Consider the following 15,945-nt stretch of genomic DNA (forward strand, 5'->3'; position numbering starts at 1 on the left):
CGTGTTGAGTGAACCAGGCAGAGGCAGCTGAAACTCATGTTCAGCAGCATGAGTATCTTCGCCCTGAGCAGAGTTACAACAGAGATGTACACTGTCATCATGTGCAGCAGCCAAGGCATATCTGTCAGCCCAGAAACAGTCAGCACCTTTGGGCTATGCATCTTTACACTTGTGTTGGTGAATATGGATACAGTAAACATTTGATGGGCTTTCTGTGGGACATCGGGATTAATGTGTCTGTAATGCTCTTTAGTGAGTGTATCCCCCTTGGGTTGTGCTTCAGTACTCTGTGCTCCATTGGTGTGATGATTTTCCTTTGTTAATATGTTGTCAGTTACTTTCCCAGTGGACTTGTCTGATTTGCTTCAGCTATCTCCTGTACCAGTAGATCATTATCTGCTATGCTCTCCAGGTTGTCACTTGATTATTTGCTGTCTTCTGTATTTACCAGCCATTTCTGGAGTATTAGTTCCATTGCCATAGGTCATGAACCTTTACCTAACTCCACCTAGCTGTGCTTTGAGTATTCTCGGTCCTGATCTCTTGTTCCAAATATGCTGTCCTCCAGAACCAGTCTCCTGGCCATTGTGTGGCCAATGATGTTGGTAAACAGTTTGGTTACAGTGCGGAGTTAAGAGATTTCTCTTACACTTTGCACTTGAATACTATCTTTCAAACATTGACATCAACACATTTTACAGAATATGTGCAGATCACACAACAAGTTAAAAGAACAGGAATAGAACCCATGTCTCCTGACTCACAGCCACATGCCCTAATCACTAGATGTGACACTACCTTCTTTGTGATGCTGTTCAGACAGACCCTTTTACAACACTACTATTAGCCCCCTGCCCCCTTTTCTGAGGTACAGTGCTCCTTATACTCCTGCTTTTGTTGCCTGTCGCTTATGCTGGAATAAGCTTTTCAGAAACACAATAGCACGTAATGTGCACTAGTATTTTGGTGCTTCGTTTGGAGGCAATTTTCTTTCAGACCCTGCTTGCCTGCTTTTTAATTCACTTTGGGATGATCAGGCTATATATAATTGGTTTTATTTCTATCCCTCACCAAATGCTGTATGGCCAGATGCTTGGTCATACTGAGTAGCACCTTACTTTGCAAATAGTTCCATGGAAATCAGTGGAGTAAGGGTACTGCCCAATGTAAATAAGGGTGGCACAATCTGGCCCTAAATGTGCACATTGTAAACACTTTATTTTTATTTTAGTTATTAATATAAAGCTTTCTTCATATATTTTTGTCTCATTTCTTCTGCTCACCTTAACGAAGTGTGATGTCACATCATTCAAAGAAAAAGAGGGATTTAAGACCAATTTAAGACTTAGGCTCATTGCACATCTGGACTGGACTTGGAATTCAGGCTGAATCTGAATCAGGAAAAAAAGTTCCTTAACTGGCCCAGAGCAGGGCAGAGAGAAGTCACGGAGACAAAATACATAGGATTAACTTGCTTCTGATGCTATTTTGCCTTGTATTTCAACATTTCTTGTATATGAAGTGGTGCATAGGTCATTCCCAGAGACATCACTCCTCTCTAGCCAGTTTGCTCTGCAGACTTTATTGATGGCTTGGGGAGAGCTGCACAGTGGCAGCTCCCGTCCTGCAGAAGACAGTTGGCTGTGGTCTTCTCTGGCTACACAGCTCTAGAGAGTTCTCTCCCTTCCAAGGAGCAAGCAGGTACTTCCTTCTCAGTCATGGTCACAGCTTTTCAGATTCCATCTCTTCTATTCTCTTGGCCTATGGCTTCCAGCTCTCTCAAATAAAACACTCTAATCCCACTCCCTGAGGCTACTGGCTTCCCTTGTACTCAGTTGTACTTCCAGAAACTTAATCATTCACTCTCTCTTCACTTCTTGCCTTGTAATGAATTGTGTGAAAGTTTCTCCTGTCTGACTTCCTAGACGCACAGAATTAACATGTAAAATGTAAATTTAAATTATTTTTTACTGTATCGTCTTTTGTAAATGGATTTTTGTAGTGCGCCTTTTGCGCTTACATTTTTCTTGCCTTTTTAATGATCTTCTCCTTTGCCAAAGGCTGCCTACAGTGGTATTTTCAGGTAGTATTTTATGAATCTGACAGTGTTTAGTGCTGAAAAGAAAGGGCAGCAAGTGAACCACTCCCTCCCTCCCTGAAGGCCCCTACCTTAAATCTGTAATGCACTTGTACCGCTGTCCTTAGATTTCTCCACTTGATATTTCAGGTTATTGCCTCGATCCCTCCTAAACTCCTGTGCTAAGCTTTCCTGGAGAAAAGACACTTCTCTTACAGCTGTCGTCTTGCATAATCCTGTGCTTAAATTCTTATTTTTCTTGGCTAGCAACATGGTTTGTTAGCACTTCCCTATGGCTGCCTGTGACTTTTTCATGCATTCAGAGTATAAATCCTTTAGAAATGAGCTCCCTATTTGGATTAACATCAACCGACCATGTATTTTTTCAATGTAGTGCATCATATGTCTGGATATTTAGGTTATTTTTATTTATTTTTTTTAGTTATGAGAAGTTTGTGGAATAAATTTGTGCTGTGATTATCTAGTGGCAAGTGAGTCCCAAATGCTAGAGCAATAAACAGCATATAATGCTGTCTGACCTAGCTTTCAGCGTACTTTAAATATTTCACTGATATAATATGTTGTGTAGCTGCAGCCAAAACAATTCAGGTGGTCATGGGTCAGATCTCATTAGCTCCCCACTTTCTCCCTCCCCTTCACAACAAGCAGGAGGCTCCTGGGAGCAGCTGCAAGGCAGAGGGCAGGAGCAGCACATGGCAGTGGGGGGAGGGACAGCTGAACTGCCGGCAATTGGTAGCCCGCTGGGTGGCTGCTGCACCAGGAACATAGGAGAGTGGGGAGCTGATGGTGGGGCTGTAGGTCCACCCTGGTTCCAAGCCCCCACGAGCTAGCTGCAATGGGCTGCTCTTCCTGCAAGCAGTGGACAAAGCAGGAGGCTGCCAAACAGCGTTTTAAGGGAGCAGTGCACAACTTTAAATGAGCATGTTCTCTAAATGATCAGCAACATAACAATGAAACAACGTTAACCAGGATGACTTTAAGTGAGGAGTTACTGTATGGAGCTAGAAGCCTAACTTTAGGCACCTGCTTTTTAAAATCTTGGCCCAGGTATCACAGCCAAACTCCAGTTTAGGTGAGACATTCTGCATATACACCTCTACCTTAATATAACACTGTCCTCAGGAGCCAAAAAAATCTTACCGCGTTATAGGTGAAACCGCCTTGTATCGAACTTGCTTTGATCTGCCGGAGTGCGCAGCCCCGCCCCCCTGGAGCACTGCTTTACCGCGTTATGTCAGAATTCGTGTTATATTGGGTCGTGTTATATCAGGGTAGAGGTGTATAACAGTGTCTCTCTGTGTCCATCTGTACTATCAAAAAGCTGCAACGTTATGACCCAGTTCCTGAAAGGACTTAAACTCATCCTAAAGTTCATCCTTCTTCTGGAAAACACCAGATATAAAATACACCAATGTAATACACCAATATAAAATACACCAAAACGTTTAGTGACATTTAAGGTTGTATTGGGACACATCCCCCCCAACTCAAAACCTGAAAGGCATGGAAATAGTCAGTTAAGGGAAAAGTCTTCTGCAATCTTTACCACTTTCACATTGCCCACAATGCTGTCAACACTCACTCCAATACTCTGCAAAGCTTTCAGTCCAACAGATACCAAAAAGTAATACGTGCCTGAGTTCATCAGATTTGCACTCTAACACAAAACCTTAACAGTGACCTCAGATACTTTTCAGATCAACAGACTGGCACATCTGATTGTCTCACATTCCATATTTTTGGGAAGTGATTTTGTCTTAATATTGCTGAGAGGTCGCTGTTGCTCTTAAGCTAGAGTGCAAATTTGATGAAGTTGGGGTATATGCTGCTTTTTGAAGTTTGGTTCAGGTAGAAGTGAAAGCCTTCTGGAGTGATGGCGGGCGGGGTCCTTTTTTAGAACTCTTATTAACCCAATTTTCATCAGGTCACCATGAAAAATGTATCAAAGTTTGTTGTGTGTTTCACTTTTATCTCTTGAGATTTCTACTAAATAAAAGTTTAAAGCTCCTGTTAAACTGAAAACTTCTGACTCAATCTTAATGATGGAGTTGCAACCAGCGACTCCATAATAGGTAAAGCTTATTTCATATTACCCTTTATTTTCCTTTGGTAGTACAGAATGAAAGTATTTGAACCATCTCTGGCATATTTTTACAACACCTGGCCAAAATAAAATGGTCTCCTAAGATGTAATGGTAACAGACACATTTCTGTAAAGTGTGAATTAAGCAGTTGTAATTGGAAGACACGTTCTCAGTTTGCTGAATTGTGTCATTACCTCTGATTTACTAGTTGCACCTGATTCTCCTCAGTGTTTAAATTTACAGTATGTCTGACATGATTTTCATCAGAACCTTGCTTTCTACTTCCGTATGCTGATAACTGTTTAAGTATTGTGAGGAGAAAAGATTGTATGTATTAGTTTTTCCATGATTAAGGCAGGTGAGCTCTTCATTTTCCTGTCCTCTTCTTTAACTTGATTTTGATTAGTACAATTCCTTTAGTTGACAGTTGGCTTATATAGCTGGAACTATGCATTTGCTCTCCTGTTTAGTATGTTAAAGTGAATTCCAAGACTCAGGGTATACAGTATATACATTCAACCTGGGGGGTAGATGTATGTGTACTAGCTTTGATTGTGCTGGCGCACTAAAAGTAGAAGCGTAGCCATGGTGGTGCAGCCGGTGGGACAGGCTAGCTGGCCCCAGTACAGTCCTTACTGTGGTGGCTAGCCCATCCCACCACCCAGGCTGCTGTGGTTACACTTCTACTTTAGTGCGCTAGCTTAAATTAAATTCAGGTGTACCTAAGATTGTTCTCTTTACAAGACTCAATATTCTGTTTTCACAATTAAAAAAGCAATAATTACACAGAAAATGCAGACAGGCTGTGGCTTTCGGGATAATCACAATTCAGTAGTTTGTGGTTCTGTATTTTGGGAATTTTTTTTTTTTTGTGCGGCTAATTCCTGATTCCACTGAAGTCAGTTGCAAAACTGTCATTGACCTTAATGTGATCAGACTATAGCCCATAGAGAATGATTCATCAACCTCCTTGTATACTGATTAACCAAATGATTTGTAGAGGAGGGAGAGGTTACTTTCTAAATATTATCTCCAAAACCGGCTGTGCTAATAATGAATATAATAATACTTAGCACTTAGAGGGAATGTTCCCATCCATAGATCTCAAAGCCTTTACCAAAGATGGTAAGCATAATTATTTCTGCTTTACTGACGGTGCAAATGAAATACAGGTAGGATAAAGTGACTGTCACAAGATCACAAAAGACAAGAGTGGAATCTCTTGACTTCCAGACCTGTTCTCTAGCCATTGTACAGCACAGCCATAACATATCATACACAAGGCTACAGAATGTATCTGGTTATCTAAAAGTATGAAATTACCAAGCAAATTAATAAGAAATATTAGTTGTAAACTTCCAGAAATTGACACCAATCATTCTTAAATCTTCATGTTTATAAATCTCATCAGACGATGGTACAGTTCTACAATATTCAGCACTGTGGATGTTTACCCTCTTTCCATTGTTAAACTTTTGGCGTTTTTTTCTTTTGTGCCTTGGTAACTTTGTGGTAGGTCATTGATATCTCTTAGTACAGTGTAAACCCTATGTACTGAACTGAGATTAACTACAACTCTTGACCAAGTTAAACTCCCCAGGGTTGCACTGTCTGTAGAGCGAAGATTTGCAGAAGCAGAGCTTCAGTCCAGGACTGGCAGCTCCTCTGTAGCTCAGTTCTTGTGAAGTTTAGGAATTCCTCGGGAGCTTTAGCTTCTAAATTCTGAAAGGCTTGATCTAGGTGCCAACAAAGTGCCTAAGCGCCATATAGCTCAGCATTTAAGCTCTGCAGATCTGAAGCTACCTGGCAGCCCTCTCCTTTACTGAGGCCAGGTGTACACTGGAAAGAGTTTGCTGGTATAGCTGTACTGGCAAACCTCCCTAATAGAGAAGGAGAGTGTCTTTTCGGTATAGCTTATACCAGTTCCCCAAATGATCCCCAAGCTATAATGGCAACAGGACCTATTTTGCCAGTTTAACTGCCTCCATACCATTTTGCTGGTGTAAAAATGTCATGAGGAATCACCCCCCTCACTGATACTGACACATTCCCTAGGATACAATCTGGACTATTGAATAGCTGTGTCCCCTCAATTCTCCAATCTGGAGTGCCTTTTACACTACTTCACTGTGAAAGCAACTACTACTGATCTGCCCACACACAGCCTCCAGCATATAATTCACTCCCAGCTATACTCTGAGTGTTATAGCCAACCACCCATGAATTACACTGCAGGAGACACCAGGAACCTCCCAGTCCCAGACTTCCCCCAGAAATGTTTGTCTTATACTGCCTAGTCTGCTCCTGGACAACACAAACTCATATCAAATCTGTCATTTCATTAATAGAAAATGATATGCACAAACCTTGCTATCTCAAGTGGAGTTTCCCAAACACTTCAATCCAAACACGTACTGGTTTACATAAAACAAGTTTATTAACTACTGCAAGATAGATTTTAAGTGATTACAAGTAAAGAGGCATAAAAGTCAGGCTTGGTTACAAAAAAATAAAAGGTAAAATGCAACTAATGCCTAACTTAACAAGCTAAGTGAATTCAAAGCAAAGAGTCTCCTTCACTACTTGTAGTAGCAGTCCTACTGGAATCCTTCCAACCAGTTCAAAGTAATTTCCTTGTCCTTAAGGTGGTGTTGATGCCGTGAGTAGCGATGCAGGGAGATATATTTCGGGGGCCTCCAGTCTCCTTTCTTAGAGCTCTTTTTTTCCTTCGAAAAAGGAAAAAAGGATTGTATCCTAGGGAATCACCTCAAGCTGAGGTTCAGGAGACAGCCAGTCTGTGGAGATGGGAACTTCCGCTGTTCATTGCCAAGATGTAAATTTCTCGGTCACACTCTTTTCCTGCCAAAGAATTGCTGCTTAACCAGGTTGATCGTCCATTTGATATTATTGACACCTGGTTGAGGCATCAGTTTGCCTTTTGACTCTGAGGAACTCGTTTGTGTCTGCTTTTCTAAACTTGATCTCGGCAATGTCTTCCAGTAGAATTTAACAATGTTGCCACACATTTTATCAGGACAATAATGATAATCAAATTGAGTTTTCAAATGATACTTCACAAGGTATACATTCTACAAAATCCATTATAGTTTTGTAAAGAGGGTGAGTATAGGGATACAGACTAGGGTGAACAGATGTCCAGTTTTTATATGGACAGTCCCATTTTTTGGTAATTTTCTTATATAGGCGCCTATTAACCCCCACCCGCTGTCCCGTTTTTTAACAGTTGCTATCTGGTCACCCTAATACAGACAGTCTCAGATATTATTAGAGCGGGAAATGTTTTTAGTGTAGACCTGGTCTGAGTTGAAATTGATCATCCACACACAATTTCACACAGTTTTTGGTGTCCCAAAGTGTAAAATTAGGTTTCCAGAGAGAGAATGGGTTAGTTTTCTTACATAGAAGTATGCTAACGTTTGATTTTTCAGCCAAGTTTGGAAATAACAATAGATTTAATTTCTAGCACCCTAAGAATGAGGAGGGTCACTTAATTGAGGGCCCCATTCTAATGAGAGCCCTGTTGTCTTTGTCACTAAATCTTTTCACAAGGTTGCTTTTTAAAATTAGGGAGCAATAAAACACTAGAGAGGATTCTCCAAATTTATTGTAAAACCTGCGAAGTCTGAATCACAAAAAATTCCCTAAAACTCCAGCGAAGATAAGCATCTGACTTAAACTGAGGAATTTATCAATTTTATTGCACGTTTCACCACAGGAACATTCACTTGCTAAGGGCTCATTTCAGAATTTCATTAAATATGTCATTGCTGTTACTGTACCAGTCACTGGTATACATATCATACACATTAAATGTCAGGAGAAAACTGATGCTATGAGTGTTAACACCAATAACCCAGTAGCTATTTTTCTATATTAATAAAAAGATTGGGAGCACATTTGTGGGACAAAGTGGTAAAGGATGAGAAAATCAATCAAATGTATTTTAAGAAAGAAGGGAAATAAAAGGGCAAAAAAAGTCCACATGAGAAAATAAAAGAGAAATGGCACATGAATTACACTGCCACTGACTCTGTCTTTAGCTAGAGCTTGAAGCAAAGCCCCTTCTAGTCGATGGTGATCTTTGCACTGACTTCAGTGGACTCTGGATCAGGCCCCTAGTGTTCAAAATTTAACAGTATCCTGAAGGCCAAATTTTCAGAAGTATGGCCCTCACATTCTGATGTCTCCCACCCTTTCCTCCCATATGCACACATCAAAATATTTTGTATTTGCTGATTGTACCTGCAGAATCCAAATTTGTGCACATTAACAGGCATTTGCTCATACAGAATGGATAACACAAATATTCATTTGCATACATAATGGGTGCCACAATTTGTAGGCATAAATTAGGATTTTTCAGGGGCCAAGTGATGCAGCAGATGTTTTGGAAACAATTTAGAAGCCCATTTTTGAAAATTTGGCACTTAGATAGTGATACAAAATATCTGGTAAAATATATTCATAATGAACAATAATTACCTACTACTAGATAGATGAGTTACCATGAGCCCTGTGTAAGGGACATTATGCAGATGCCTTGCAGGAGACTGTGGCCTGAATTGTGACCCAGGCCTTGTCTTGACTAGATAGCTTGTAGTAGATATGCCTGTCCTAAAATTACTTTTCCTAGTCCGGATGATGTCCCAGACAGTCACAGTTCAGTGTCCCAGAGGGTCAGCAAGCTGTGTCCGCCCTTGACATGGCAGTTTACTTCACTAGCCAGTGAATTTAGAGGGATGCAGCCACACCGCTGCTCACTCATTGGTCTCCCACACACCGTCCACCTGTACCAGATGGGATATAGTAGCTCTGCAGAGGCTGCTCTCTCCTCTGCAAGGGTGCTCAATAATGGTCACAAGTTGACCCATAATACGGTAGGTGAAGTACAAACAGATACAAATAAGTATCCACCACCATCCCAAAAAACAGACTCTGTTTCTCCTCACCACTGTTCAATATTTGACTTCTGTGTAAAAATACACACACAAGGTGAAATTTTGTCATGGAAAGTCAAATAACTGCTGAAGAAGAGGTTACTCACCTTTAGCAATTTTCATAAAGTTGTGCAGCAAAGCAGATTTCATGGCACAGAGTATGATTTAAGATTGTCCCTGTGATAAGGACAAACCTGAGGATATGTCCCGCTGTCCTATATATTAAGATGCCTATTGCTTGAGGAACTCAGAGCAAAATGGCTTGTGGTTATTGATAGGAAATAAAATGTATTTGTGTGAAGATCTGGTATATTAGTTATTTCAGGTAAATAAGAAATTTGAGTTTTATGCTTTGCGCTCATTTGTAGAACTGAAAACAAAATATGAAATGGCAAAAATGCACTATTAAAATTAACTGGAGAAGGGTTTTTAATTTGAAATCGGTGATTGATATAGTTTTGTGTATGAAGTTTGGAATGTAAATTGTATTTATATTGCTTTGTGAAAACGAAAGGTAAAAGGTATCGTAAATGCTTCTTTTTCGGACATCTTCCTTACCTAGTTTTTTAATTACATTTTAACTCAGAATGCTCTGAATGGTAGGGTTCTATATGCTAAATGAATGTAAGTATAAGGGAAAGAGCACAGTTACAGAATATTGTTTGGGATCTTGCACAGTATAGAAGCTCTTGGGGAAAATGTAGATCACATTTTGAACTTATACTATTACATGGTGTAAAAATAATATATATGACTTTGTCTGCCGGGTTATTCTCACCTGTTTATGCACATACTTGGCCAATGGAGCTATTGGGATTTACGCCAGCTTGAGACTGTGGTATACTACATCAGTGATTATTGTTAATGAGATCTATTTACACATATTGTGAGGCAAGGACCCTGACGTTTGAAATCTATTTTGTTTTTGTTGCTAAGGGAAAATGAGGGAGCCTGGATTGCTCCGGGCATTGGCAGTGGGATAGGAAGGCTTTTAGCTCTAGGTCACCAGTTAAAGCCCAGTTCAAGACAGTGGTGACCAAAACCCATTACCATCTGCTGGCTGTAAAGTGACCTGTGTGAAATGAGTTGGTAGTCTCAGTCCAGTTCCTCCTGGATGTGTCCACACCACTGACATCACCATTAAACTTGGCATTGAGTATCTTGGCTTGAATCAGTGTGGGGAGACACCACTGCTCTTTCACTGTTAGATTTGGTTCATCTGGGTCCAGATTGGGTCATATCGGTAACTCAGTATGGGCAAGATTGCACTTCTGTCCACATTACCCTGTTATGTGACTAAATAGAGGACGTCAGTCTTCAGAACATCTAAAACCTTTCACAAGCACATATAAATTCACAAGAGTAGAAGGAAGAAATATGTATGTATGTACATATATTTATGTTTAGAGTAAGAGATAAATCCTTGGAATAATCTCTCACTTTGCATGTATTTTCCAAATCTGTTTCTAAGGTCCTCTTGACTCTACAAATACTTCTGGAAAAAGAATCTCTGTGTAACCTGTTGCTTTGGATATAATCCCCTCACGCTCTTCTTACTACGCATCCCCAGCTGAATGCAGCATAATATACAGGACATTTTTTGAGTGGTAAAATATCCATCTCAGTGAGAAGACCTAGTTTTGTAGCTTTTCACCAAAAAATTAGGCCAGAAAAGTTGAGAGATGGGGAATGTGAAAAGGAAATGGGTGCCCTAATATTGCTGACTTCTTTGGTTTTTGTCAGGTTTTGTTTGCCTTATCCAATTTACGCTTTTCATTGGTGTTATTTGCTGTCAACAGTGTTCTGTATTTATGAGAAAGAAAGAAAACTCAGTTGGAGCAGATAATGCTTTGATGTATGCAAAATATTGTATTGCTGTCACCTACAAGCACTTTACCCTAATTCGCATAAAGTTTCCTGTGTTTTGAAAAAATGCTAAAAATATGTTTAAAATCTAAATATGTGAGTCCACAGGAAAAGATTCCAAACTCTGATATGCCCAAGAGGGCATTGTGAGACATATTGCTGTCGTTAACTTCAATGTTCAATCTTTCATTGGGGGGGGGCGAGGGATAGCTCAGTGGTTTGAGCATTGCCCTGCTAAACCCAGGGTTGTGAGTTCAATCCTTGAGGGGGCCACTTAGGGATCTGGGGCAAAATCAGTACTTGGTCCTGCTAGTGAAGGTAGGGGGCTGGACTCAATGATCTTTCAAGGTCCCTTCCAGTTCTAGGAGATAGGATATCTCCATTAATTATTTATAATTATTAATTATTATTCATAGTGAATTTCTCTGATGAGATGTATTAATGACAAAACTTACCTGTAGGGTTTAGTTCTATTGTCTGGACCATAGCTGCCCACTGCCTAAAATCTCACTCATTTATTGTTTTAGTGCACATTTGCACAATGAGTGATTTTTACAAGACTAGTTGTAGAATATACTTGTTGAGTTAGTGGAATTGTGGGGAACCATGTGGTGTATATTTAGCTATCCAATTTAGCTAGGCTCGGTCAGAATTCCTCCAGGGGGTTGCACTCGCATGTGGCAGTTGCATCATCTTTGGCTCCGTGCCTGGCCAACTATGCCATGGTGATGCCTGTCTCTTTACCTTTTCAGGCATCTAATGTGGTTGGGATGCTAACAAGAAACAGGGCCTGTACTCTCCCTCTACATTATGGCTAGCTCTTCCATGGAGCTCAGGGAAAGGGTTGACACTTCATGTCCCCCTCACCCCCCCATTTGTATTCTTACAGAGGTACCAGACAAACACAAACTGTCTTAAATCTGTTCTTAATACTTAGGCTGTTTCGAGCTACTGTGTAAGATGTAGTACTACTTTCTTTGAGTCTAAATGTCATATTCAACTTGCTATCTACTTGAAGCTAACTAAAACTTGAAGCTTTTTATATGATTATTATTTATGTAAGGGCATGTAGTGTTGAAAAATAAGTAATCCTCTTGAATTACTTGTTAGAAGATACACCAAAGTGTTCTAATAATCAAGATAAGCGGTTAATTTCATTAGGTTTCCTATGAGCATGATAGAAATATCTACAGCAGAGATCTGTAATTACTGTGCATAGCATTATACATCTCTAATGGTACATAAACAACTTTAGTTTTCCCAAACCCATAGTGTTATCATTGTAGATTTCTGTTCAGGTTTATGCTATCTCTGTTGCCTGAGGCAGGTCGTTAACCGGGGCTGACTTTCCAGTGACAGCATTTTCAAATGGAAGTTTTCTGTGGGGATTTTACTCACTTTATGGGTATACAGCGGGCTTTGACTTTGGGAACAACAAAGACAGGAGTGGGAACATTCTTCCTCAGAAATATTTTTGTAAAATAAGTCTAATTTCTTGGAAGTAATTTTTCAAGCATACATGAAAGCAAGAGTGCTTCCCTAGCCAATGGCCAAGGGGAGAATATGCCATTTTTGTCTTTTCTTCGCAAACTATCCTGCTGCAAATATGAACTGAGAAAATACTGTGCTTGTAAAATAATCCTCTTGTGGATTTTGGGAAAGGTCATGAAAGGTTTTGAAATTCTAGGAGACTTTTACTGACAAAAAACAGCTTAGTAATAAATTATTAGTTTGTCGATTTTGGTTGTGGCTGGCTGGATAGGCAGGATGGAAATGTGAGGTGTTCTTTGTGCTTAGTGATACAACGAGGAAGAAGTAAAAAAGCAAAAGGTAAGCCACTGCAAACACTTGATTCTCAGATTTATACCAATAAAGTAATAAGAAGAATACGCTAATAGTCTACAGTATCTTGCATGTGAGCATTTCAAAACAGTTTACTATTGTTAGTTAATCCTCAGAATATTTCTGTGAGATAAGTATATTTCTGTGAGATAAGTATTATCCCCATTTTACAGAAGGAAAAAATGAGGCAAGCCTCTAGCACAGGTGAGAATGTAATCCAGATCTCCTGACTCCAGGGCTACTAGGCCACACTTCTTCCCCATTATAGGTTAGTATATTATTTAGATACAAGAGATCTAAGACCTGAAAATACAACCTCAAAGGCTTTCATAAAGAAATTAACATGTCTATAAGGACAAAGTATTATTATAATAATAATTATTGCTCTTGAATGGTTACTGTTTCTTGAAATGTATGTTTAATACTCCAGGGAATGACTTCAACTTAGGAAATCAGTAAATCACATCTTTCATTATCTCTGTTCCCAGTAAGCCACCCATGCTCCCATTGGGTATGTCTACTCTGCTGTTAGGCAGCCCTGGCTGGCCTGTGCCAGTGGACTTGGGCTTGGGCTCTCAGGGCTCAGACTGCAGGGCAGTTTAATAGCAGCATAAATTTCTGGGCTTGGGCTGGAGTGTGGACTCCGAGGTGGGAGGGTCCTAGAGCTCGGGCTGTGGCCTGAGCCCAGAAGTCTAAACTGCAGTTAAACAGTCCCTAGCCCAAACCCCATGAGCCTGAGTCAGCTGGCACAGGCCAACCATGGGATTTTAATTGCAGTATAGACACACCCTTTGTCTGCTGCTAGCTCTTTCACCAACTTCAACTTTTGTCAATATTGTATAGTAAATCAGGAATAGATGAAACCAGTCAGGTAAAATAGTGACCACCACTCCATATATTCGATTTCTGTACCTACCCTGAAAATCCACTTTTTGAGATAATATTTTTTTTAATTTTTACATGCCTCTTTCTGCACTTCTTGGTTCCAGCTAAAAGTGTAATTGCCAAAATAAGACATGCTTTCAACAAGTAGTGACTCTGAATTCTCTTACCTCAGATCTTTTGTTTTCTTTTTAATTTCTTTTTCTTTTTCAGGGTCTTCACATTCCATCTTGGGTTGCCATCTTGTCTTGTAATTCTCCCCTTCTGTCTCTGAATTCCACTGACCTCACTGAGCCAATGATTCAGCACGGTGTTAATTGCCCCATGCTGCTGGAGGAGGTGTCTTTTGAATGAATTGCCAAACTAAGCCATTTGTCGCAAAACACTTGCAATAATTAAAAATATCATGGCAGTTTCTTGCGAGAGTAGCAGTGCTAATCCTGGTCAGTCTGATTTGTCTTCTGTTCTGCTTCTTTGAAATTCCCTCTGTAGATTTATTTCACTTTCTATAGACACTGATATAGGTTTTCGGGCTACAACTAAGCACTAGAAAGTTTTGCTAATACACATTATGAATCATGCCAAGGTGAGGCCTTAAGGGAATTTCTCCAAAATGCTCTTTTAAAAAAAAATAACATCGCTCTTTGGCGAAATTTTAAAAGGACGAAGGAAACACAACCAAAGTAGGATACTGACAGGATCTTAAGCATTTTTCCTTTTCTCACAGGTTAATGTGTTTGAAATAAAAAACTTTTGTTAACCTGACAGAAGATCAATGCTGACTCATTCTCACTAGGGCTGTAGCTAACTCTTCTATAGACTTGTCTACACTAGGGAAGTTTAAAAAAAAAATTTCCCACCATTGCAGCTGTCCCACAGTTATCAATTTTGGAAATTCTTGCATGGACAAGGATCCCTTAGTTGCACTGGTGTTAGTAATGCTGGGTTCTCTTGTATAGGGCAGTTTCCCATGGCCAGAACCATTGTTAACACCATGCCAATTAAATTTCTCAGACCATATCTAATTGACATCAGTGTTAAAAAAGGCTGCAGCTATGGAACCTTGTCTACATTAGAACCCCTATTGTTGTAAACACCTGGGAAGAGCTCTGAAGGGGTTAAGGTTTTGTATGTTTTGGCAAACCCAAGTTTTTCCCTTCAGATCGGATATTGTTTTTACTGTAAATGGTGAGAGGGGAATCTAAATAGATGGTCAGTTCTTTAGGGCAGGGTTGATTTTATTATGCGTGTGTGTATAGTGCCTAGCACAATGGGGACCCCGGTGTTTCTGGTGCTACTGAAATACAGATCAATAATTACACCAACTTTCCTCTGTAGGTGAGATTTAGGGGAAAATGTTGTTTTTAAAAGAAAATATGTTTTAAGAATAGAATGGGCTAATTGCCTCCGGAGGTGGTCAGAGGGTTACCACTATAAAAGCTTCTCCTTAATCTGCCACAATGGGCTGAGCTGTGTGTGGTGCTTTTCTTAATTGAGATAGGAGTTGCACAAGCTAGGCTGCTGCATAGTTTCCTTTGAGTTCAAGAAGAAGAGTTTATAGTGGCCAGGACGGAGCCTAACATTCAGAATATCTAAGGGTCTGAAAAGTAGAGAGTAGCTAAAGTGAATTCTGCAGCAGAGCAAGGGACCAGCATAAACTAAAAAGCATAAAGTCTGAATTTATCGGCTGAAGCAGATACATTTTATGTATGAATTTTCTGTTTTAAAAAAGTGATAAGGAAAGAGCAAAATATCCCTATGATACTCCTTTGAAAAATTATGTAAATTCCATATCACTTAGCTATCGAATGTGTTTGGAAACATTATATACCCAATAGATAATGTGCAAAGACATATTTATGCTCTTTTAAGAACATTTATTCTAGCGGAGCCCTTGCAATCTGTCACTCAGACAGTTTGAATTATCCTGAAGTACAGTGTCAACCTGGACTTTGGGAGAGTCTGTTTATAAGGCATAACCCTTTTCCCACTAGAGGGTACCTTTCAGCTACGAGTGTCCATTAAGAGACGTTCATAAAGACTAACTTGACTTTTGTATTAGCAACAATAAAGACAAACACTAGCAAGAAGCATTTCAATTTCTGCTTTGTAATTACACCCATTTTCTTGCACCCATAGCTATGCTTTCTGGAAGCATCACTGCACTGTGATTCCTTCCCATAAAGAAAGAGTTAACAAATTAACTTCAGTTAAC

General features: G+C 39.8%; 1 protein-coding gene across 3 annotated transcripts in view; it reads left to right on the forward strand.

Moving 5' to 3' along the window:
* The window catches only part of NELL1 (neural EGFL like 1), a 438,513-nt gene that overhangs the window by 222,776 nt on the left and 199,792 nt on the right, over positions 1-15,945 (forward strand). The gene's annotated exons all lie outside the window — the stretch shown is intronic.

This window comes from Trachemys scripta, chromosome 4 (genome assembly GCF_013100865.1).
Source record: "Trachemys scripta elegans isolate TJP31775 chromosome 4, CAS_Tse_1.0, whole genome shotgun sequence".
NCBI classification, from domain to species: Eukaryota; Metazoa; Chordata; order Testudines; family Emydidae; genus Trachemys; species Trachemys scripta.